The sequence below is a fragment of the Gadus chalcogrammus genome, chromosome 18, assembly GCF_026213295.1.
Source record: "Gadus chalcogrammus isolate NIFS_2021 chromosome 18, NIFS_Gcha_1.0, whole genome shotgun sequence".
NCBI classification, from domain to species: Eukaryota; Metazoa; Chordata; class Actinopteri; order Gadiformes; family Gadidae; genus Gadus; species Gadus chalcogrammus.
Window position 1 is genome coordinate 14,075,410 of NC_079429.1, and position 23,442 is coordinate 14,098,851.

At 44.0% G+C, this 23,442-nt stretch overlaps 1 long non-coding RNA gene across 1 annotated transcript in view; it reads left to right on the forward strand.

Annotated features, from left to right (window-relative positions):
- The first annotated feature begins 845 nt into the window (after positions 1-845).
- LOC130371125 (uncharacterized) overlaps positions 846-23,442 on the forward strand; it is a 32,348-nt gene continuing 9,751 nt past the window's right edge. The window contains exon 1 of the long non-coding RNA XR_008893129.1: positions 846-860. This is a non-coding gene — a long non-coding RNA (uncharacterized LOC130371125). The remainder of the gene's footprint in view (positions 861-23,442) is intronic.

Below are 23,442 nucleotides of genomic sequence, written 5' to 3' on the forward strand. Positions count from 1 at the left end.
TGTGTGTGTGTGTGTGTGTGTGTGTGTGTGTGTGTGTGTGTGTGTGTGTGTGTGTGTGTGTGTGTGTGTGTTTGTGTGTGAATGTTTGTGTCTAGGTGTCTGTATCTCTGTGTCTGTTTGTCTTACTTCCAAACACAAACCATCTCTCTCCTTTAGTAATCTTCCCAGAAATCTTCCCAAAAATCTGCCCAGAAATAAATATATATATATAATTTATTTTTATATATATATATATATATATATATATATATATATATATATATATATATATCTGTTCATCATCATCTTTATACGAATAATGAGATATCTCGTTCTTTTACATTTTATTGATTTATTTATTTGGTGCAGGCTAATTCCTGATTCCACAGCACGGTGAAACTACGTGCTCCACCTCGGGTCATTACAATGAAGCACTCCACTGAAGCTGCAAATTACCATTTTGGGGGGCGACGGCAACAAACACAGAAGAAAAGTTATTTCTCTTCCCGAGACAATAATTGGCAACGGCAGGACTGGTGTTGTTTGTATTAGAATACGAGATTGAACTCACTCCAGTAAGCATGTTTGCACACACAGCCTTCCCTTTAATTCCCCCCTTCTTCAGGGATGTCACAAAGAGTGGCCAGTGATGACAGTGAGGAACGCAGCGGAGTCAACCAGCGGGAACCTTTTTTTTTCCAAAGCAACGTGGCATTAATGACGCCGCACTGGCGCGTTGCTTTCAACCTCGCTCACTTTGAGAGCGGGCGAGAGCAGCAGCAGCACTCTGCAGGCGGAGGTTGTTCTGATACACACACAACACGTGTCCCACGCGTAAGGACCCGGAAGAGAGGAGAACTGAGACGGATCGCACAACGACCGTAAGGGATCTGTCTGTATGTCTGCTTGTTTGTGGATTCAATGTTAAATATGAGGTGGACGTGGAGGGGCAGGGAGTGGTTGTGGAAAGGAAAATGAAATTGCTGTAGAACTATATATTGATTTTGTGCTGTCGAAGCCAAACAACTACGGGAGACCATGGCTGAAGGAACCGGGCCCCGCTGTGTCAGATCAATATCCGGTTAAGAAAGAACAAACACAGTTTAGGGAAGGAAACAAAGGAAATAATTATATGAGCATCGCTCTCTCTTTCTCCGTCTGTGTGTTTGTGTGCGGGGGCAAAAGAGAGTAAACATTGTTTTTGTGCTGTACTCAGGGGTAGTTGTTTAAACAAAGATTGCTCATAAGAGAAACTGTTTGTGCGCATGTGTCTGTATGTGTGTTTGTGTGCATGCGGATGTGATTGTGTGTGTGTGGGTGTGTGTGTGCGCACGTGTGTCTGCTTATCTGCGTGTCCGGTACACCAGCACCGGGACCTTTCCTTGCGTTCCCTTACCTTGTGTAAGCGTGTATCAAAGCGTGTTATCATGCTTGCTGCACACTCCCCTCCCTCCTCTCTCTCTCTCTCTCTCTCTCTCCCCCCCTCCCCCCATTTCCCCCCTTTCCCCACTTCCCTCATTCCTCCAGCAACCCCTCTTTATTTATTTACCCCGGTCTCATCCAATCGAGCAGAGGATCACTCTGTGGAAAGGGCAGCTAGCCAAGGCGGCCCTCTGTGACAGAGCAATGCATTAGGACATTAAGACACCCGCGCCCCTGCGCCAAAAATCAATCACGCCACCCCCGCATGCATTAGAGGCAGAGAAGGGCACCTCTCTCTCTCTCTCTCTCTCTCTCTCTCTCTCTCTCTCTCTCTCTCTCTCTCTCTCTCTCTCTCTATCGCACGCCCCGATATCCACGCCGGTTGACACCGCCGGTGGTTAACCCCCCCCCCTTCTCCCATCACCTCCTCCCCCACCCCTAGCCGCTGCTGACGGAGTATCACACCTGTTGTTGCTTCCCACCCCCCCCCCCCCCCCCCCCCGAGCCTGTGGCTCCACGTGTGCAGTGGGGCGACTTAAGAGTAAAACAGTGTCCTTCTGGAGCAGGTGGCGAGCACTTAGGGAGGGGGGGGGCCGGGGTGGGAAGGGGGGATCGGGGGGAGCGGCGCACGCGGCACTCACGTCCGCACTCGCTCGCTTCTTTCCCTTTTCTGTTCAAAATAATGGACGCCAAGTCCCGGGTTGAATCCAATCCCATCGTTAAGTCAAGCATGGACGGGGAAACAGAGACTACTTAACAGTGCAACAAAACACACACACTCAAGGTACGCTGAACGTTTAAACTGATCACTGTGCGTTTGTTTCTCTCAAAAATAAGATATAGTTGGAGAGGGGGGTTGGGGGGGGGGGGGGGATATTTTCTCTCCTTCTTAGGTTCAGCAGCACAGATCGATGTGGATAAACGTAAAAAAAAATGGAGTCTGGGGGCCACCTCTCGTTCACCCCATCCTCTCTCTCTCTCTCTCTCTCTCTCTCTCTCACTCTCTCTCTCTCTCTCCCTCTCTCTCGCATTCTCTCGCATTCTCTCTCTCTCTCTCTCTCTCTCTCTCTCTCTCTCTCTCTCTCTCTCTCTCTCTCTCTCTCTCTCTCTCTCTCTCTCTCTCTCTGTATATCCCTCAGATGAGTGCAGACGGCTGGCAGAGTGTGAAGGCATGCTGCTGCTGCTGCAGAGAGAGAGAGAGAGAGAGAGAGAGAGAGAGAGAGAGAGAGAGAGAGAGAGGGAGAGGGGGAGAGGGGGAGAGAGAGAGAGGGGGAGAGAGAGAGAGAGAGAGAGAGAGAGCGAGAGAGAGAGAGAGAGAGAGAGAGAGAGCGAGCGCGTGTGCCCCGGCCGTCGGTGTCAGCCGGGAGAAATGCAGTGACAAGCCGCAGACATAAAAACAAGCAGGATTGATGAGCACCTGTTAGACTTGTGTGCTAATGCTCAGCTCCACCTCGGCTCGCACTCAGACTGCTGCCAGGGCTGGAGCCAAGATGGAGAACTCGACACACTCTATACTCTATATACTACATACTCTATACGTGCTACATCCTCTTTATAACATATACTCTATATCGTCTTCATAATATATACTATATAAACTCTACATACTCTATACTCTATATCCTCTTTATATATACTCTATAAACTCTACATACTCTATAGATATATGCTCTATATATACTCAATATATACTATATACACTCTATACTCTATTTTATATACTACATATTTTCTCTATAGTATAGACTTTACATACTCTTTATACTATAAACGCTATATGCTTACTCTTTCTCCTCAATATACAATATATATTATTTACCATATACTCTATATTAAATACTCTAAATACTATATAATCTAAATACGATATAAACTATATAGGTTATACTCTATACACTATATACTACAGGGACATGAAGTTACTTTATTGAAATATTAATCTGTAACGTTTTAACGTTAGCATTTGGCATAGTTTCAAAACTGCCTCGATAATGTTTGAGGAAATTGTTAATGAATCTTCTATGATTGCATATTCATGAACATTCAACTATGTATTTGTACAAAGATCAAAACATAGATACACGTCATTTGCTAACACACTAACCCATTTTCCATACACTCTTAGTATAGCCCCATTCTGTATCAAACCAACAAGTTTGACCGTGCTAACTAGCACTGCTTTAGCATAGAGCTACACACGACATGATCGTTTTCAGCTGTCCTCATTGGGCGGTGATATGAAAGAGAGAGTGAGAGGGAGAGTGAGAGAGGGAGAGAGGGAGAGAGAGAGAGAGAGAGAGAGAGAGAGAGAGAGAGAGAGAGAGAGAGAGAGAGAGAGAGAGAGAGAGAGAGAGAGAGAGAGAGAGAGAGAGAGAGAGAGAGAGAGAGAGAGAGAGAGAGAGAGAGAGGAAGGAAGGAAGGAAGGAAGGAAGGAAGGAAGGAAGGAAGGAAGGAAGGAAGGAAGGAAGGAAGGAAGGAAGGAAGGAAGGAAGGCTAAAGTAGGACGCATCAACTGGGTAGGTGACAGGATTTGTGGAGGTTTTGGTCTGGTCTGCTGCCTGGGTCCTCACCTGGGGTTGGTGCCAGACAGTCCAGGATCTTACAGGGCACTCGATGGAACACCTCCAGCCCGGACTCACACGCCCACTGCTCACGTTGCCTGGCCACATAATGGTTCTCCTTTGGTTGAGAGCAGAACTCGCCGTTGCATGTCGCTCCCATCAAAGACAATGTTCCGTCATTTTTGGTGTTGTATAATAAAGTTTTATAATCTAATCTAATTCTTAAGCACCTATACAGAAAGCCGGTCCCTTTTTTTCCCTCTCGCACTCTTTTTATTTTTTCCGATATTTTATTTGACGGGCGATTATTCGTTAATTACAAAGCGCTGATCCACTTTGAGTTAATGAGTGTGCCCTCTGCTGAGCGTGAAAGCATTAGTTTTGGAGGCTGGAGATAGGGAGCCTCCCCACTCCACCTTCCACCCCCGCCCACCTCCACCCACCCATCCCCGCCCCCCCGCCCACCCACCCACCCACAGCCCCTCTCTGGGTTTTAACCTAATGGCTTCGGCGGTCGAGACACACCTCCGAATAAAAAAGCACAATCATTAAAATGCGCGGCTGGCTGGACCCGGCCATTATCTGACAAATTACATCTGATATCATAAAATGACATTGGGTCGTAAAGGGAAGGAAATTTGAAAGCGTTGGATATTTGAAGGTGTCAGAATGAGGAATGAATACATTGTTTCTTATCGGGACAATATTGCTCGGTTAAAACAAAAAGATAGCCTGCGCCATTGTTTAATAAAACAATAGGTCCCCCAAAGTTTGGAAGTGGTTTTGGTGAAACAAGGTTTTTGTTGGTTGCCTCAGTTTTCCGGAGGAATCCGGGAAGGAGAAGGAAAAATGAGATCCAGGGCCTTTATCTTTGAAGGAGGGGGTGTCCCATTAAATAAATGAATATTGCTTTTCTCCCCTTCCTTAGCCCCTGCACCAGATACCGTCTCGACAAATAAATAAAGAAAAGGCTGTAAATGAACGCCGCCTGTTGCTTCGCTCATTTCTCTATTACTTAAGCCACTGGAGTGAGACTGGATTCTTATTTCCTGCTCTGAGGAACAGCTCTCAATTTCTCAAAGAGAAAAAAAAAGAAATAATAATCATAAAAAAAAGAAAACAAATAAAAAAAGGCGAGTGGGGGAAATCAGAAGCACAGCTGGGAACGGTAAATTGGTCTTTTATTGGAGCACAAGGTGGACACAATGATGACACCACCGTTTTCACACGGACGACAAAACACAGCACTTTTGCCTATCCCCAACTATCTCTCTCCCTCTCTCTGACTGTCTCTCTCCCTCTCTCTGACTATCTCTGCCTCTCCCTCTCTCTGACTATCTCCCTTGCCCTCTGTCTGTCTATCTCTCCCTCTCTCTGACTGTCTCTCTCTGACTGTTTCTCTCCCTCTCTCTGACTATCTCTCTCCCCCTCTCTATGACTATCTCTCTCACTCTTGTATGACTCACTCTCTTCCTCACACACACACACACACACACACACACACACACACACACACACACACACACACACACCTAAACACACGCAAACACACACACGACACACACACACCCACACACATAAACACACACACACACGTAGTCTTATTAATAGTGAAAAGCCCAATTTCATATAAACCCATATTAGATCAATAATTCATTGCTGCATTAAAACAGTTAAACAAAAGTCTAACCACACTTGCACATAAAGATACATTAAAAGACTAATGCTGATGTTTTTCAAATGCAAGCATCTAATTTCGAGGCACATTTAAAAAGAGATCGCTGGGAATACTCTCTGTGAACTTTCAAACTACTTCTACAAAAAAATAGCTTGGATGGTATAAAATAATGAGTGGCACCACCGGCGGTGTGTCAACCTCAGCCGCTTAGGCGTGGAGAAAGATGAACCAACCCACATCACTCACACCTGCTGGCACGGCAACGACAAGCGAGGGAACCTTTCAGTATTCAGCGCCTCAAAAAAACACGCACACACCGCCATCACACTCAACGCGCACGCACACAACAGCAAAGTGTGTGGCGACGCTGTGTCAGCATGCATGCATCCATGGACCTATTATAGAATGGACAGCGGAATCCAAAATGGCGCCCATTAATTCCTATGAAAACTGCTTTGTGTCCTAATTCAGGGGACGCATCCTTCGAAAGGTGCATTCGAAGGGCGATTGCGTCACTGCGACGCGTCAAGTGCTGTCCCATTTCGAAGGCTCCTTCAAATGCGGCCGACAAATGCAGCCTTCTTTTCCCGGATTTGAAGGATACACCAGATGTATCCTAAACGGCCCAAGATTCCCAAGATTCATTGCGCGTTGGATTTTTTTCAGAAATGGCGTCAGAGAGCGGAAGCGGCAGTTGCAGCAAATTAGATATTCAATGACAAAACGATGTAAAAGCTTTTTTTTTACATTAAAATAAAGTTGGGACTATTTTAAATTTGTAACTTTATTGTCAAATTTCAATTTCATTAACACGAGCCATACAACGTTTAACTAATTAACGTTATATTTTATGTAATTATTATGTAACCGAATCAGAATCAGAATCAGAAAACTTCATTGACCCCCGGGGTGAAATTGTTTTGCTCCGTACAAATAGAAATTACAAAGCATAGAAGATAAGATTATAAAAAATAGAAAATTATAAATAAAATACAATAAAATAAAAGTAAGAATAAAGTAAGAAGTGGACATCTAAGTGGAAGTGGACATCTCTGAATCGGTTACATAAAACGGCTCCATATTTCTCCTGCGCCATCCGGGGTGGGATTTAAGCTGTCAGGGTTGCTAGGTGACAGGTGCGGCGCGTCATCACGCAAGGTAAAGGGTGTTAACGGCTTGTTACGCAAACTGGAAACGCTCCGTAGGGCTGACCGTCTCATTTAAAAACGTTTGTTCTGCCTTCGGTCCGGCCTTCACGGTCTACGAAGGCCACACCTTCATAGACCGCGTCCTTCGAAGGATGCGTCCCCTGAATTGAGACGTCACAGGGCAACATCAAGGAGAGATTTGTTTCTGCGTCATGGGAGCCTAGCCACGCCCTAGTTCATGACGTACCGGATGCAGAAATATTCTTGTTAGCATTGTAGCATCATAAGCGAGAGGTCTGAGCGATCGCAGTCGCATTGTTTACCGACCATGGAAGTATAAGTTAACTTCATAAATATGAAAGATTGTTCCATATAAAATATTAAACCAACAACATAGTAAATGTATGTAGGCCTTGAAAAAAATACAGTTCAATATTATTGCTCAAGAAACAGATTCCTTCCAACTATTTACGAAAAATGAATCAATAATTTATATACAAATAAATGGTTACATATCGATCGGCAACGAGGTTGGAGTAGCCTACCCACATAAAGAATTGTAGTACACCAACATAGTTAACTGTCATACACAGCTAAACAAGCAAATGAAAATTTAAATACTAACGCAACTGAAACGTTTATTAGGCTCTTAACAATATTATAAAAATAATACTGTAATGCACCCGTCCTTTGTCTTTCGATCTTTTGAATAAATGGATCAATAAATGGTGAATCGCAATGATAGCAAGCAGAGGAACGTGAGAGTCATTGAGCAGCAGCTGAACCAGGCTAAAAATCCCTTTATCACTAAAACACTTTTATGGATAAAAAGTCACCACAGTGCCTTAAAACCATCAACGTCATTCATGTTAAGTAAAAGGAAAAACCTCGGACACGAGAAGTTAACGGAGCCGTGCACTAGGCCCTCTCGAATGCCCGGCCGAAACAACATTTGTTTCACTCCGACTCCTTTCAGCTGCCCACCCCTCCTTCGCCAGCATTAAATAATAACGTAATAAATAACGGCTGATAAAACGCTTGAGGTGGCGTTTTGAAAAGAGAAAACTTAATATTTTTTTTAGTACATGGCATAAAGATAATAATGAGCCTTTGATTGATATCCACGCATTTTTTGCGGAGACACATTCCTGTTCCCCACTTGCATCTGGGCCCCTTCAATCGAGGGACCCGTCCAACGCCCGCTTAAACAGCTGCAATACCATGCTTGGCCGCCGAGCACTGGTGAGATTGTGGAAGCGTGCACTGTTCCCGGGGGTCTGATCCCGCCTCGCGCATGAGGGTCCCGCCGTCCGCCCACTCCGTCGCCAAACATTTATGAAGTTAAATCAGGTGAGCCGCGGTGATTTCATACGACAGCGCATGGGCCTCTGGTTTGGTTTCACGCCCACCTTCCTTTAATTGGCTCCTCTGTCAAAACCTAATCACAAAGTAGCGTCGCCGCTCGTACGGATTAGCTCGTCCCCGGGCCTCGAGAGAGAGAGAGCGGTAATGACAGAGGAGGAGGAGGGTGACTTTCCAAAACAAACGCGATCTACCCGATATAATCACCCCCTCCCCCCTCCCCCACACCCCCAACATGCTTCGATTTGCATAATATCCTTCGGCAGAGATGACAGATAGAGTGGCACCCATGTGACACCATGTGGATCCATGTTGAGGCATGTGGGAACACCTAATGGGAACCTGGGGGTGTGAGTCAGAATACAGGGCCAGTACAACCCCCCCACCACCGAACCACCCCCCCATCCCCACCACCCACACACAGACACCCACTCGCTGGCTTCTACCAAATGACAACACTGACATTCAGTAAGCAGAGCAGAGCAGCTGAGCTTGACGCCAATCTAATCCCTGGCAGTCACTCTGAGAGTCGGGGCGTCTGCAGCCATTCTTGGCCAAAAGCGAAAGAGGGAAAGATGAAGCAAAAAAGCTGAGGCGGAGTTGACCTCTCGTAGTTGAAAACCCCATCTCTGGGGTGTTCCTCATGGGCCCGTGCCTACGTAGGAGGTGCTGAGCGTACAGCCATTGTTAGACCTTAATGTAGTAGAAAGCTCAATGTTTGCTTTATGAGACCGGATTCCTCTTGAAGGCGTTCAAAGCTGGCTACATGTTTCAATAGTCTAGCGAATATGGGCTATTACTTTGTTTTAATGGGAGATACAGAGACACTCTCTCTGCTTCTATTTCTCTCTCTCTCTCTGTCTCTCTCTTACACACACACACACACACACACACACACACACACACACACACACACACACACACACACACACACACACACACACACACACACACACACACACACACACACACACACACACACACACTCAGCAACACACACACGACACATTCACAATAACGAGTGATCACACGTGCTATACGTGTCCGCCCGCGACGATGAACTACTATTTTCTCAGGTGTGATATCGGTTGTCGTAAAACACGCCATGTGCTGGGGTTGACCTCGGAGACAGGGGCCCCTCCTGGAAGCACCATCACATTTCATGTTTTAACAGAGCCGTGCACCTGTTTTAAGTAAAGATCCCGGCAAGGATTCGGTGATCGCTGATCGCTTGCTCCTGCCTGCTTGTGTTGTCGTGTCACATTGATGACAGTGAATTGCGGCAATCTCTAAACATCCACAGCCAGCAGTCAGGGCAGAACTTTACGACTATACCGCGTGAATTAATGTGTTTTTCTCCCCACCAACGCTTATATATCATTTTGACCCTCTTTTAAGTAGAATACAGACTGAGATGAAAACCAGGGGTATCATAAATATATATATATATATATATATATATATATAGATAAATGGAGGATATTACTTTTTATTTTAAGCCACCAACTGTGATTCTTTTTAAACGGACCCGGGTCTTTAAGAAGACGTATAGGTCACCCAAGACTTTAAAGGAATTATTAAAATAAGGTGAAGCTAAAGAGAGAGAGCGAAAGTGTAAGGGGTTAGGGCAAGGTGTGCGTGTGTGTGCGGAGGTCTGTGCACGTGGGTATATGAAAGAGGACGGACACCAGCGCCTGAGCCATGGCAGATGAGAAGAGGGGCTTTTTAATCTGCCCCTTTTATCCCTTCTACAGAAGTCCAACACTAAGGGTTCCTCACGTCTTGGGAGGAAAGAGGGGCCGGAGGGAGAGAGAGGGAGGGAGGGTGGGAGAGAGGAAGGGAGGGAGAGAGGGAGGGAGGGGGGAGAGAGGGAGGGAGGGAGGGAGGGAGAGAGAGGGAGAGAGACAGACACATAGACCTAAGGACACACACACACACACACACACACACACACACACACACACACACACACACACACACACACACACACACACACACACACACACACACACACACACACACACACACACACACACACACACACACACACACACACAACCTTGTGTCTTCCTTCCTTTTTTCCATTAATATCTACTTTCAAAGATGCACAGCGTGATAAGGGGAATGACGTTGTTTTGATGTATTATTTGTCAGGTACGCTGAGTTGATATGTTGCTATCTTTATATTACAGTGAATTATATCCTTGCATTTCTTAAGGTATCTCTTAACTATTTTGTCGTTTAGCAGACTTAATCGAAACAACTTGCCAGGATTATTATTTTCTGTTGCCATTCAGGATTAGTTCATCGTTTATCTTGCCATCATTTCGGATCCAGAAGTTTGACGATGCTTTAGCCGAACTTCTTGGGGGAGAAATCACGGCGCCTGGGAAGGAAACCAGTAAATGGTCATGTCAGAGTCAAGCAGGGTTTCTTGTTACGGAGATATTATTCTCCAGAGAATATATGATTGAACAAATGCATTTGTACAAATACACAGATTTGATTTTTAACCTGTATATAGTCCCTTTGTCTAAAGTCGTTGGAGTCATGACATCGTGGCTTGTCTTCCTACCCGCTATGGGAAAAGCGTAATTCCCAGTTAGTGTTTGCTGTGGGCCAAGGTGGGACGCGACAATGGGAGGACCAGGCTGTCGTTTTAGTTATGAGTATGAACCCGAGATTGATGCTCAGTCATATCATATCAGATAGGATGTTCTTTTAAACTCTGATTTGTGAAACTAATCATTCCAAAGCAAGCCAGGGATACTCACCGTAGACCGGTTCTGTGTTCTGTGTTCAGTCTTTACTGAATTTCCTGTGAATAGACAATAGAAGGTCCAATCTTAAATGAAATGGGCTCAATGGATCGGAATGAACTCGAACCTTAAGTAAAAGCAAAGCACCCCAGTACTTAGAGTGAGGATGCACTAGTAAGTATCTGGTAAGGTACACTCAAGCGTTATAAATGTTGCGGGGAGACTTTCTCCCCCCTAGGGAATCGGCAGGACGACTTTGGGAAGCAATATTTCACTGAGTAGCCCGTGCCAAGCCTTGCTTTGTTGGCAATTATTTGCTTATTAATTTTTTAACGCTGTTGCGACTGCTCAATAAATAAAAGTATGTAATGAAACAAATTGGCTCTACACCAAAAATTATGGTTCATAAATCATTTCGAAGCATGTGCTGGATTATTTGGCAACAGCCTAGCCTTCCGCTCTTGCTTCAAGCAAACACACACACACACACACACACACACACACACACACACACACACACACACACACACACACACACACACACACACACACACACACACACACACACACACACACACACACACACACTTACAGAAACATACACACCCACACACTCACAGACATAAAAACACAGACACACTATACAGACATAAAAACACAGACGCACTATACAAACAAACACAGACTCATGTACATGCACACACCATGCACATGTACAAATTACAAAAACACACACGCACACACATATATATACACACAAACACGCACAATCACACTATGCACACAAACACAGAAAATGATGCTCGTGCACACTATATGCACATGTCCAAAGTAATCAGAAACACACACCACTCATAACAAGGCCTGGGTTGAATCCTATACAACCCTTATGTCCCCAAAAGACTAGGATACGACTGTCTATATTCAAATGTATATTTCAATACAACAGTGTTTTTATGCTCTTGGAGGACAATCAGAAACATTATTCCCGGGGAAAACAAACATCCGCATTTGTGATGACCTAGTGACAGTTTATGCTCGTGATGTCCCAGGTATCGTCTTCAAGCCTCGCTCACCTGCATGCAGAGTTTCCGAGGCACTCGTTAAACACACTGTGAGACCGGGGGGCAGAGAATGGCCGTGGGGGAAGACGGTGTGCGGCTGGTGTGCTATTAGGAAGCAGAGTGATTTACTCAGAAAGAAGTGGTTTCACTTTCGCTTTCACTTTCCCATTCATTCCAATACATATTAGGCCCTTTGGGAGGGGAAGCGGATGCAGATTGCCGATGCGGCGGGCGTACTCATGTGTTAACACCGTCAGGAGGGCCTATTACTGCTGAAGTGCCAACTTTGGCATGAATTAAGAATGTTTCATTCATACTTTCAACAAAGCAGAGAGAGCAGACGTACATTACGTTTTGTGGAAACACACTGTTGGAACAAATTTCCCAGTTTTGTTTGGGCTTTCGGCACTATGCGCCGCGCTGATGATCGCACCCTAAGCCAATTGCTCGGTACCGGGGCCAACACACTAGCTCCCAGAGCGTCTTCGGTTTGTTGTCTATTGCTCCGGCGGTAATCAGGTTTGTGGCTCCAGTCAGGATGGGCATTTGTCATTAGCGTTTCATGAGCGGTTAACAAATGGCGGCTAGCTGTTAGCTGTCATGGTGGTGACGGCTCCTCTAGGGACTCTGTGATGGAGGACCTCGTCGTAGCCCCGGTCCCCCCGTCGCAACAAACGGAAGCCCAGTGCGCTCAGTGCCTTCTGTTAGACTCCATACATCATGGCTTATGACAGGTGTGTGTGTGTGTGTGTGTTTGTGAGTTTGTGAGGTATCAAAACAAACTTTGAAAGAAGAGGGGTTTGAAATTTGACTTCGGGCCCACAGAGGAGAACTCTAGTGGTTAGGGGTTTGACTCCCCGCCTAAAGATTCTGTTGCTAATACCTACCTGCTTATAAATGAGGTTTATCAGGAAACCTCACTGAAGGTCGCTTTGTATGAAAGTGTCTGAATAAATACTATTTAGGAGTAGCACTATTTTTCGATGCATTGCCCGTCTGACTTTTGAAGAATTTATTCCTCACATATCGCAGCTGTGACAAAGGTTTTGTTTACTAAGTACCAACAGACTGTCGGCCTGTTCAACTTATTATTATTATTTTATCAGGCTAAGCATTGTCTTGCTTAATAAATAGATAAATATACAATATTATTTTTTTTATTATAGGCTGTAAATGCTGTTTTCTTTGTGCGAGAAAATACAGAAAAGTGACTTGGGTATATTACCTATTGTGTATCTTTATAAAAGTCAGTGAGTCCATTAGATAAGGTTGAATTATTTTGCTGTAATATGATTATTTTGACAAAGGACTTGTGTCCTGGCATGCACCAATCCAATGACATTTGTAATGGTTCATAACAACTGGAGTTCTAACAATTTATGTTCAGAATAAAAATTCTACAAAAAATATATATATACTACACTCATTTTATAATATAATTGATAAATCTTGTCTCCTCCACTATAACTTTTAAAGAAATCAAAATGTGTCTAAAAAATCCTGGATTATTAAAGTTGATCTTATCTCATCCAACTTGTTGGACAACTTGTTACACTCAGGAATCTCAAGTTTGACTCTACCAATTTTTTTTATAATTTCTATTTATCCAACCTTCTTCTGCAAAGAAGTACGCCTACATGCACATCATAGTCACAGGAAATAGAAAATACCTCAAATTCAATATTCACAATGCGCCCTAAATTCAGTGTATCCACTCAGACTCAACCCGAGGACCCGCTGCTATCCTCGGCCTTCAATAAGGGCGTCCAAAACTACAAAAGTCCCATCATTTGAGGAAGACAAGGAGCAGGTGTCCTCATATAGCAATGAGTGTGATCATGTGACCTGGTTCCTCCCCCACCACCATGGTTGGGGGACACCAGCCAACAGTTGGGCACTTGTTCCCAGCTAGCCAGCGCGGCACGGGGAACAGGACTTGACATGGAGATGAAAAGTTTAACAGGCCGAAACGGTTTATGAGTCTGTGTGATGATGATGGACCCCCCCCTCCCCTTCCTCTTGATTAACGGTGGGGTGTGTGGGGGGGGGGGGGGGGGGGGGGGGGGCAGCTGGTTGGGTTATAAAGCCATTAAAGCCAGCGCCCCCGCAGTGGGAGTTATGTTGCTTCGTAAACCTTGCATCATTCATGTGACGCGATGGGGATGCATGTGTTGACACCAGACCTCTGTTGTTTAAGAGAAAGAGACAGAGAGAGGGGCAGACAGAAAGACACAGACAGACTCTTACCCCTTTTCCATAAACGCTAACCTAGTTCTATTCCTATATGCTTTTCCACGTCACTGTATACCTTTTTATACGTCAACACTTTTCAAGAAAACACTTGCACCAACTTCAAGCACAATATCCACAATGGTGGACTACATTGTCTGTTTATAAATCGTTAGCCTCATAGCATAATTGCCTAAGTCATATTTTGGCCAAACTCTGATATCTAACCTAACTCTACTCTCCTATTGCTGCTGATTAACTGTGCTCACTGGCTATATCCTTAGCCAATCAGAGTGATTTTTACATTCCATAATCAATATCTGCCTAATTCTGCATTTTGTACGCTAAATACAAGATTAGCCTTAAAATATGACTTAGGCAATTATCCAATGAGGCTAACCAAATGTTGCTCCTGGCTTTGTGAGCCTACATTGGCATCCAAACATGACTGGTGGAATACATATGGACCTCTATTGGGGACCATACTGCTAGCTAGGAGACTGTTTGTCACGTCTATGGACCACTGCTTTGATTTGGCGTCCATAGTGAAGCTCTGTTTTTTAAAAAATGGCAGTCACAACGTTTTTTATTGTTCGGGTTGGTCCCGATAATCCAGCCCCAAGACCCTGGCATAGACTGTTCTTGGTGCAAGACCAGCCAAGTGTCGGTGCTGCTCTGGAACCAGTTTCTTCTGGCCAAGTGCTTGTTTTTTCTGGCTTTCGAATGTGAAGAACTGATTCGACGTTGGGAACTAGCTCCAAATGGCCCTGGAATCGCATGGTTGGAAAAAGGGTATGAAAGAGAGAGAGAGAGAGAGAGAGAGAGAGAGAGAGAGAGAGAGAGAGAGAGAGAGAGAGAGAGAGAGAGAGAGAGAGAGAGAGAGAGAGGGGCAGATATTTAGAAAGAAAGAGTGTCTGATATGAATAAAAAAATATAGATTCAATATAATTTTAGTTTTTAATGTTTAATAGGTTCACTTAGAGAGCACCATAAACATGATGCCTCTCAGAACGAATATAATAAGAAAGAGAAAGAATAAGAATGTCATAATAAAGAAACATGACATTTTCACATTTTCAGTTGTAATTACATCAGAGCATGGGTTGTTTTTCTTTGAAATGGATATTGAAACTCTTGTCTCTCTCTCGCTCCTCTTTCATCTCTCTCTCTCTCTTTGTCATAGTAAAGTTATCAATCATTGTGAGTTAAATGCTTCAGGCATCACTAGCCGAGTGGCTGATTCTTGCCCTGGGGGCGACCCTCTTGCTGTTATTTTGATGTAGTTTATTATTTAATTACCAAGCATACATAAGTGCCTGATTAGGCTGATGCAGGAGGGTATATTGTACCTCGCACGGCTAAACACTAAAGTCTAGCTATTGATGTGAGCGAGCGAGCCGGTTGAGAGAAGGGTGATTGAATCGCTGTGTGATTTATTAATGAGGCATCCTCCCGGAGAGAGACACCCGTGAAGCTGTGTGAAAATAGCAGGACAACGGCCCCCGATGCGAGGCCAGCATCATGTACCCGTTTCTGCTCTGCAGGGTGGGGACATCACTGCTGCTGGATTATTTACGGTGAAACGATTTACATGTGCTGCGTTCGGGTCAGGGAGGGATTATAAATTCTTCAGATGAGGGCCTGACGTGCTAGGTTTTCTGCAACTAATCTCTGTCTCACTCTCGCTTTGTCTCTATCATGTCACTCAACTCAATTTAATTTAATTTTAAAAGGGCATTGGCATCGGAAATAAACTTTTCGATTGCTAAAGAACATTCAAAGGTTAACAAAGGATAACAAGAAATAGTAGGCCTACTACAAAAAGGAAATATGTGAAATATTGATAATCAGGTACAGTGCATAAAATCTCTCCCCATTGTAAGTTTGTATGTCCTTTTTTGGGGGCGGAGAGGTGAGGTTTGTAGTGAGGGTAGTGAAAACAAGATGGCCGTCCTTTTTCTGATCATATCTCTGGAGTCTCGCAAGCCACCTTGGCACAGGTGAAAGTAGAGAGGGAGAGAATAGAGAATATAGAGGGAGAACGGGAACCAAAAGCACAGTAATGAAAAATGTTTTGGGGAAAAACAGATTTCCCTTTTCTACTTTGTCATACCCGAGAGTCATTCTGTGAGTTTTACACAGTGCTATTCATCTTCCTTTGCGCCATAATGGCATTCTCTTGTCCTGCTCACCACACTATAAAAAACTAATGACCCCTTTCCCCACAGTATGGGAAAAAGTGTGTCCTGTTGTTTGGCTATCAGAAAGTATATCTCAACTGTTTTTATCATTTGGATACACATTCTCCGTCTCTTTCTTGCTTTACTTATGCTGTTCCCTGGGATTCTCTTTCCAGCTCACATTTAACATGAGCGACCATTTAGAATTATAATCTATTATTTGAAGCTATGTGCATGTGCAAGCATGAAAATAATAATGTAGCTAACTGCCCGTGGGCTAAATACATGTGTATTTCCCAGAAGTCATAAGAAAACTCCATAAATTACATTCAGCTGGGAACTGCATCTTGATGCGATATGAATTGGATGCTTTTCCACACAGTGAATATAAAAATTGTTTGTTCAGAGGTGAGTTATTGATTTATGTTCCATTTATGCTCTCTGTTCTAACTTAATATTGCAGCTCTATATCGCTTTGATGTATAAATCTTGTCTTTGGATGGGTCAACCTATCTGAAAGGAGAAGGCTTCGCTCGGGAGATATAGTGGAAGGGCGCCCAGGGGGCAAGAGTAGACCAAGATTTATGCACTCCAGGAGAGGGGGGGGGGGGGGGGGGGATCACAGGACAGTAAGGCACCTGTCAGACCTGTGGTGATTTTTCCATTAGGCGGAGCATTCGCAAAGACCTGTATTTCAGCCACCTGACCTTGGCAAAAAATCGCGAACAAACGAAACAAATATAAAAATGTGTAAAATGTACTTTTATTCCTATCAAAAGAATGGTGGTCATTTTCTCTTAAAAGCAGCAGCCAAATAGATTCTCCACATACTGGATGGGACGAGGAAATTCTTCAGCGATGAATCGCAATACCAGCCATACTGAAAGTGTGTCTGTCAAGAAAGGTTCAACTTTTGTTGATGTGTTATTGTGCACAAAAATGCGCAAAGAGCAGAGGCACATACTTCTGGGGGTGAAGTCGGCTCGTCTCATGTTTTTTCAACCGTAAGAAGATAACAACAAAACAGAAACATGTAGGACGAGGCATCTAGCCCGACGTTCAGAAAACGGATGAACCTAGGAAAAACATTTCTTTAATTCGATAGAAATAACTTCCCCTCTGATGGGGGAATGAGGAATGCGAGCATAACCGTAGCTTTAGGTTTTTGTTCTGAAAGCATTTCTCTCAGTGCTCCTGTCTCTCTCGCCTGCAACCAGTGCCACCCCCACACTTTGAAGTATGAAAACACATCGCCAGGGGACGGGTGGGCGGGACGCAGTTAAGAGCAAGGTCGGCACAAATATAAACAACGACGCAAGTTCGGGTTCCGACGTTTCTGGTTTGTTATCAGGGGTCTCTTAATTCACAGCACATAATTAAATACTGGATAATGTCACTGTGTGTCTTTTTAAGGTTTTGTTTCTGAGGACAACGCACCCCAGCCCCGGCTAATGGACCCCGCTGTGTAACGGTGCACAAGGGTGTTTAGAGGAAGGCATGATTCAATACAGGCAGACATTTTGACGCTCCCCTTTTTATTAAACAAGATCTTATGAATATGTTATTGATTATGTTTATGTGTATTTTTTCAAAGTTTCGAAGCAGGATATAGTCTATTATCAACCAGTGAAAATTAGGTCTTCACCGTTGCATTATTATTGAGCCAGATAGAGGTTAATTCGTAAGCAAATTAGTTGAAGTAGGTAGATTTAGGCACACAGCATTGTAGGCAATGTCAAACTGCTACAATGACCACTATCACTAGTATTAAAGCTGTTACATTTTCCGATTTTTTACATAAATATCGTCATACACGTTAACCACGATGAAATGTCAGGAAGGTGTGACAGTGTGAAAAAATAGAAACTGCCCAAGCCTAGCCAGTAGAAGATGGGATGAGATGGGAGCAGTAAATGATACAGACAGGACTCAGTGGGGGTCTCATCATGGATATTCTATTCATTTGAGAGCCGATGCCATGTTATCATACAATAATTATGGGATTTTATTCTTTGTGTTGGTTAAGCTATGGGCATAGTCCGCTATAGATTATTTTATGAAAGTGGCTCAACAGATCATATTGGATGCAAAACAACTAAAGGGAAAACACTATAAAGCCCTCTTTAGAACGTTACCACTTATGTTTCCAGTTAGATGACATTGACGTTGCTAACAATTTCTATCCTAAAAGAAACACATTTTGGAGTTTGTCTTACAGTATTGTGGAAGCGACAAATCTCCCCACCCCTAGTAGCCTACAAGAGCAACGGTGATGGAGTTTGGTGGAGAGAAAATGTCCTGCCTGTATGTTTATCTTAAAGTTCAATACAATTAATCAATGAAAGATCAAGATACTCTCGTTTTGTTTGTAAAGATTAAAGATTAAGGGTGCTTTCAAACCAGAGCTTTTGTAATCGATCCTTGGAGCGTTTCCACTGATAGTACAAAATGTTTGGTCGGATGCGAACACTCCTTTGAACTCTAGTGTGGACCAAATCAACAGACTCTGATCTTCAAGAAAACCGGGCTGGCGGTCCTCTTCCAAGCGAGTATCAGGAAGAAGAAAACCTCTTTACATATCAATTGCTTGTGGTCACTCACAAAAGACGCTTTAAAATTATTCAGTGACCGAATGGATTTATTTAAAAATTGTGGGGCGATCAAAGCAAAAAAAAATTTTGGGGCGTTTTGAGTCTCCAAAAGACGTGCGACCAGCTCGAATGCAAAGCTTTTGTTGACAGTGTTTGGTTCTGCTAACAAAGTCTAGTGTCCAAGCATCAACTTCACCTCTGAATTGGGGTCTACAAAACTATCGGTGTGGAATCACTCAAAGTGAGACTGATAATAATAAAAACTCTTTCACAACATCCGTTGCTAAATCACATAAAACACACACACAGACACACACTCACACACAAATAGTGGTGGAGGTTTCAGTTCTAAAGCATATGGCAGCCTTGGCTAAACAAACCCAGATCAATAAAAGCTGGAAATGTAGATTCAGTTTTGCCCACTGACAGCGGAAAACCATTGATGGATAGTGGATCTATCAGTGCTATTAACAGACGATTCTGCTCGTTAGCTTTTTACGGCCTTCAGTAACACCTGGCTTAACCGTAATGTGATGGCTTTATTCACTCGCGCATTAACCACACTGTTCACCTGCTGATGTATAGTCAGAACAAACACCGGTGCTGCAATGTCGGTGAGGCAATGACAAAGTCCTGTTTCATGTTTTTATGGGTGTGAGGGAAGCAATCGCAGAAGTATTTTACAAATCAAGTGGATTAGGGTGATGCAATAATGGCGAATTGAATGAATGCGAGTGTGTTCAGTTCTAGCCCCTGGCCCAAGGTATGCACGTTGATTTGTGTGAAGTTAACCCACCTTGGATAGGTAAAAGAGCCGGTAAATACAGTGAAACAATGCCATTATTATATGTGTGTCCCCTGGGTTATCAAAAAACAACCAAACAAAATGCATGCACACTAGAAACATATAGCATTTTTCATTCACGTTTCCTTCTATATGCAGGCTTTTTCATGCATAAACTGATGATTTTCCATATCTTTTTTCATTTTCTCAAATCCACATGACTGATGTTCACTGTCTGGAAATAAAACCTAAAATCCCAGGATCGGTTAAGCGAGAAAATCGCCGGGTACATTTTGTTATTTTACTGTCTTGTTGTAATCCACCAAGCTCTCTCTGTGTAGCAAGGAGAGAGAGAGAGAGAGAGAGAGAGAGAGAGAGAGAGAGAGAGAGAGAGAGAGAGAGAGAGAGAGAGAGAGAGAGAGAGAGAGAGAGAGAGAGAGAGAGAGAGAGAGAGAGAGAGAGAGAGAGAGATGATGAGAACGAGGTGTAGCTGCCTTGGCACATCCCTATAAATGGAGCTGGCGTATTTCACACCTGTGTTACGGAAGGATTAATAGAGACTTTTAGCATAATAGCTGACTTTATGAGCACTGCTTCCCCCACACTGATGATCAAGGTCACATCTGGGTGTTTGACATCCGTTCAGCTGGTCCAAACTGGCTCTCTGCTCAGCTTACAGAGAGGGTGGGCGTGTGTGTATGACTGTATATGTGTGTGTATGTATCAAGGTATGTGCTTTTGTCAGTGTGGTGTATGAAAATGTCTGAGTGAGTGAATGTGTGTTTGAAGATGAACTTGTCTGTGCAGATGAATGTGTGTGTGTGTGTGTGTGTGTGTGAGTATGCATGTGTGTGTGTGTACATGTGCTTGAATGTATGTGTGTGTGTGTGTGTGTTTGTTTGCTTTAATGTTTGTGTGTGTGTGTGTGTGTGCAGTGTAAATGTGTGCGCATATGAATGTCTGTGTCTGCATATGAATGTGTATGTGCACGTGAAAGTGTATGAGTGTGCATGTATATGAATGTGTAGGTTTGAATTATGTGTGCGGGTGCGGGTGCATACAGTCCATGTGTGAGCGTACCTGGAGTGAAACGCATAAAAAGTGAGTGTGCGTGTCCAATGATATGAGGTAGAGGCGTGAGCAGTGGGCTGGGAGAGAAAAGGAGACAAGCTGGGGAGAGGAGGAGGAGGAGGATGGAAACACACATGAGGAAGATGAGGTCTGACACAGTGAGGTCGGAAGGGAAAATAAGTTGGAAAGAAGAACCCCTGCGGAGAGAGGTGATGGAACGCCATAGAACGTTGAAAAATCTCCTAATTCCTTATTTTCTTATCAAGGAGGAATTTCCCCGACCCAACGCGAAAGAGGTAATAGCATCGCGATGATCCTCCTCTCCTTTAATTCCATGTTTGGTTTTAATTTGAAAATGGTGGATTCGGGAGTGAAAGACATTTCCGCACAAGGAGGCGGTAATATATAAGAATAAGCACTTTCAATTGAGTCGGGGGGTCCGAGGGATTTGTGGTCTCTCTCCAGTGAAACGACCAGATGGGTATGACAATAACCTGACACACGAGACTATATCCAACTATAGCAAATCACACGTAATTGCTTTGCATTGCATACGTGCAGACGTTGTGTGGCGGATGTTCTTTTCTCCTGCAGAATTGCCACAGAGGCGACTGTTGATTTTGTACAATTAAATAGCATACATTTGAATATAATTTCTAATTAAAAAAAGTAAGTAAGTAAGGAGAGCAGCAGTTTATTGTAGATTAACCAATTTGTTCGACTTTAGCGAAGAAATGGTTGTACTACTTACTATTAAAGGCACATTCTCTACCGAGACTATAATTGCGTTCAATATAAACAGCTTTTTATTTGTATAATCTCAGTAATACAAAAGCCGAAACTGTGTATCACGATTCTCCTTGCATTTCATAATGTGGCAAGCATCCAAAGCACACAAAACCAGAAGAATACTTGTTTTTCCTTCAGACAATTATGATCCGGATGGGAACGGATTGTGAACCGGAGCAGGTACTTCCTATCACAGGGATCCATGACGGCCTTCTGTAGCCGTGTCACTTCCTGTCAGAGTGGAAGAGGATGGAGGGAAACCGGTGTGTTGTTAATGACAAGCTCATTAGGACCTTGCTTCTGTAATTGGGACGTATTTACCAAGAAACAGGATTTAAGAGTCCATGAGGGATTTCGATTGAGATTCTGAACTGTGTGTGTGTGTGTCTGTTTGCTTGTGCGTGTGTGTCTGTGTGCTTGCGTGTGTGTCTGTGCGTGTGTGTGTGTGTGTGTATGTGTGCGTGAGTGTGTGTGTGTGTGTGTGTCTGTGCTTGTGTCTGTGCCTGTGAATATGCACGTGCATTGTGACAGACAGATTGGAGCCATCTAGCAGCGAGAACTCTTTGGACGGGCAGGTTGTCATGTTCTAACCAGAGGGAGGGATGGCGGGAGGGAGGGAGGGAGGGAGGGAGGGAGGGAGGGAGGGAGGGAGGAAGTGAAATTCCAGGATGCTGAATAAAATATCTGGACAGCGACCATGAAAAAAAGGGTGCTGGAAGACTACTCAAAATGGACGACACATCATGGTGTCCAGCTGTCCTGCTTCTGTCACACAGGGAGGAACTACCACAGTGTACTGAGTGCTGGGCTACACACGGGTCAGCCAAGGCTCTGTCAGCCAGTCTGCCTGGCCCGCTCGATGCTCAGTGGATGCAGGCAGTCACAGTTCAGAAGTCAAGTTGCAAACACGTATAGACACACACACTTTTCAAATATGACAGCTTACCGTACAAGAGAAAACAAGGTGCTTTTTCAAAATAACAGTAAAGGGTATGCTAACCCGTGACGTATTTCACCCTCCACAGGATCCATGCTAGCTTCCGCATCCAACTACAGAGCTATGACCTCCACTGACTGGAACTAATAGGCAGGTTTGAGGGCCCCATAGTAATCCTTGAGCCCAGCTATCATATTCCTAGTTAGAACGGCTCATCACATACAGCTGGAGATAATCAGTGAAGACATCCTAACACCCAAGCCACAGAGAGCAGAATGATGGCGCCTGGAGCTGAACTGAATACAAATAAACAGAAAAAAAACAAAAATAAAGATAATCCTCTTCATTGAGACTCCTCATTTGATACCAGTGGGCGATCGGGGGTTTAAGCTGTCCTTGTAATACACACGCACACACACACAATGATAAAATCTCTCTCCCATGAGAATGCTAAAAACTATTTTGAACAGTCAAATAAGCAGGATAGGCCAGTAGGGGGCAACAGTGTGTCCTCCCAGATGTATGCTGCGTAGGTAGGTCTACCAGCGTAACCAGTGGACTGTTCCAACTGTTAGGCCTACCTGTCAATCAAACATCTCGATGGATACTCCCATTTGCGATGTCACTATGACACAGCGCATTGGCATATTATAAAACGGCCTGTGTTGGCTAATCGCTCACACCTGGTGTTGAAGAAGGTTCCTTTAAAATATTTTTAAAGAGGGGAGGGTATAATGGGAGACAGAATTCTGTATACTAAAACCAGCCTGACCTGATTTTTATTTTGAATAGGGAGAGAAAGGGGCGTGGCGCTCAGCATCCACTTAGAGGAAAGGTAAGGCAGTGGCAGCTGTTGGCAATTACTAATCATCTTGCTCTCTTATTTCT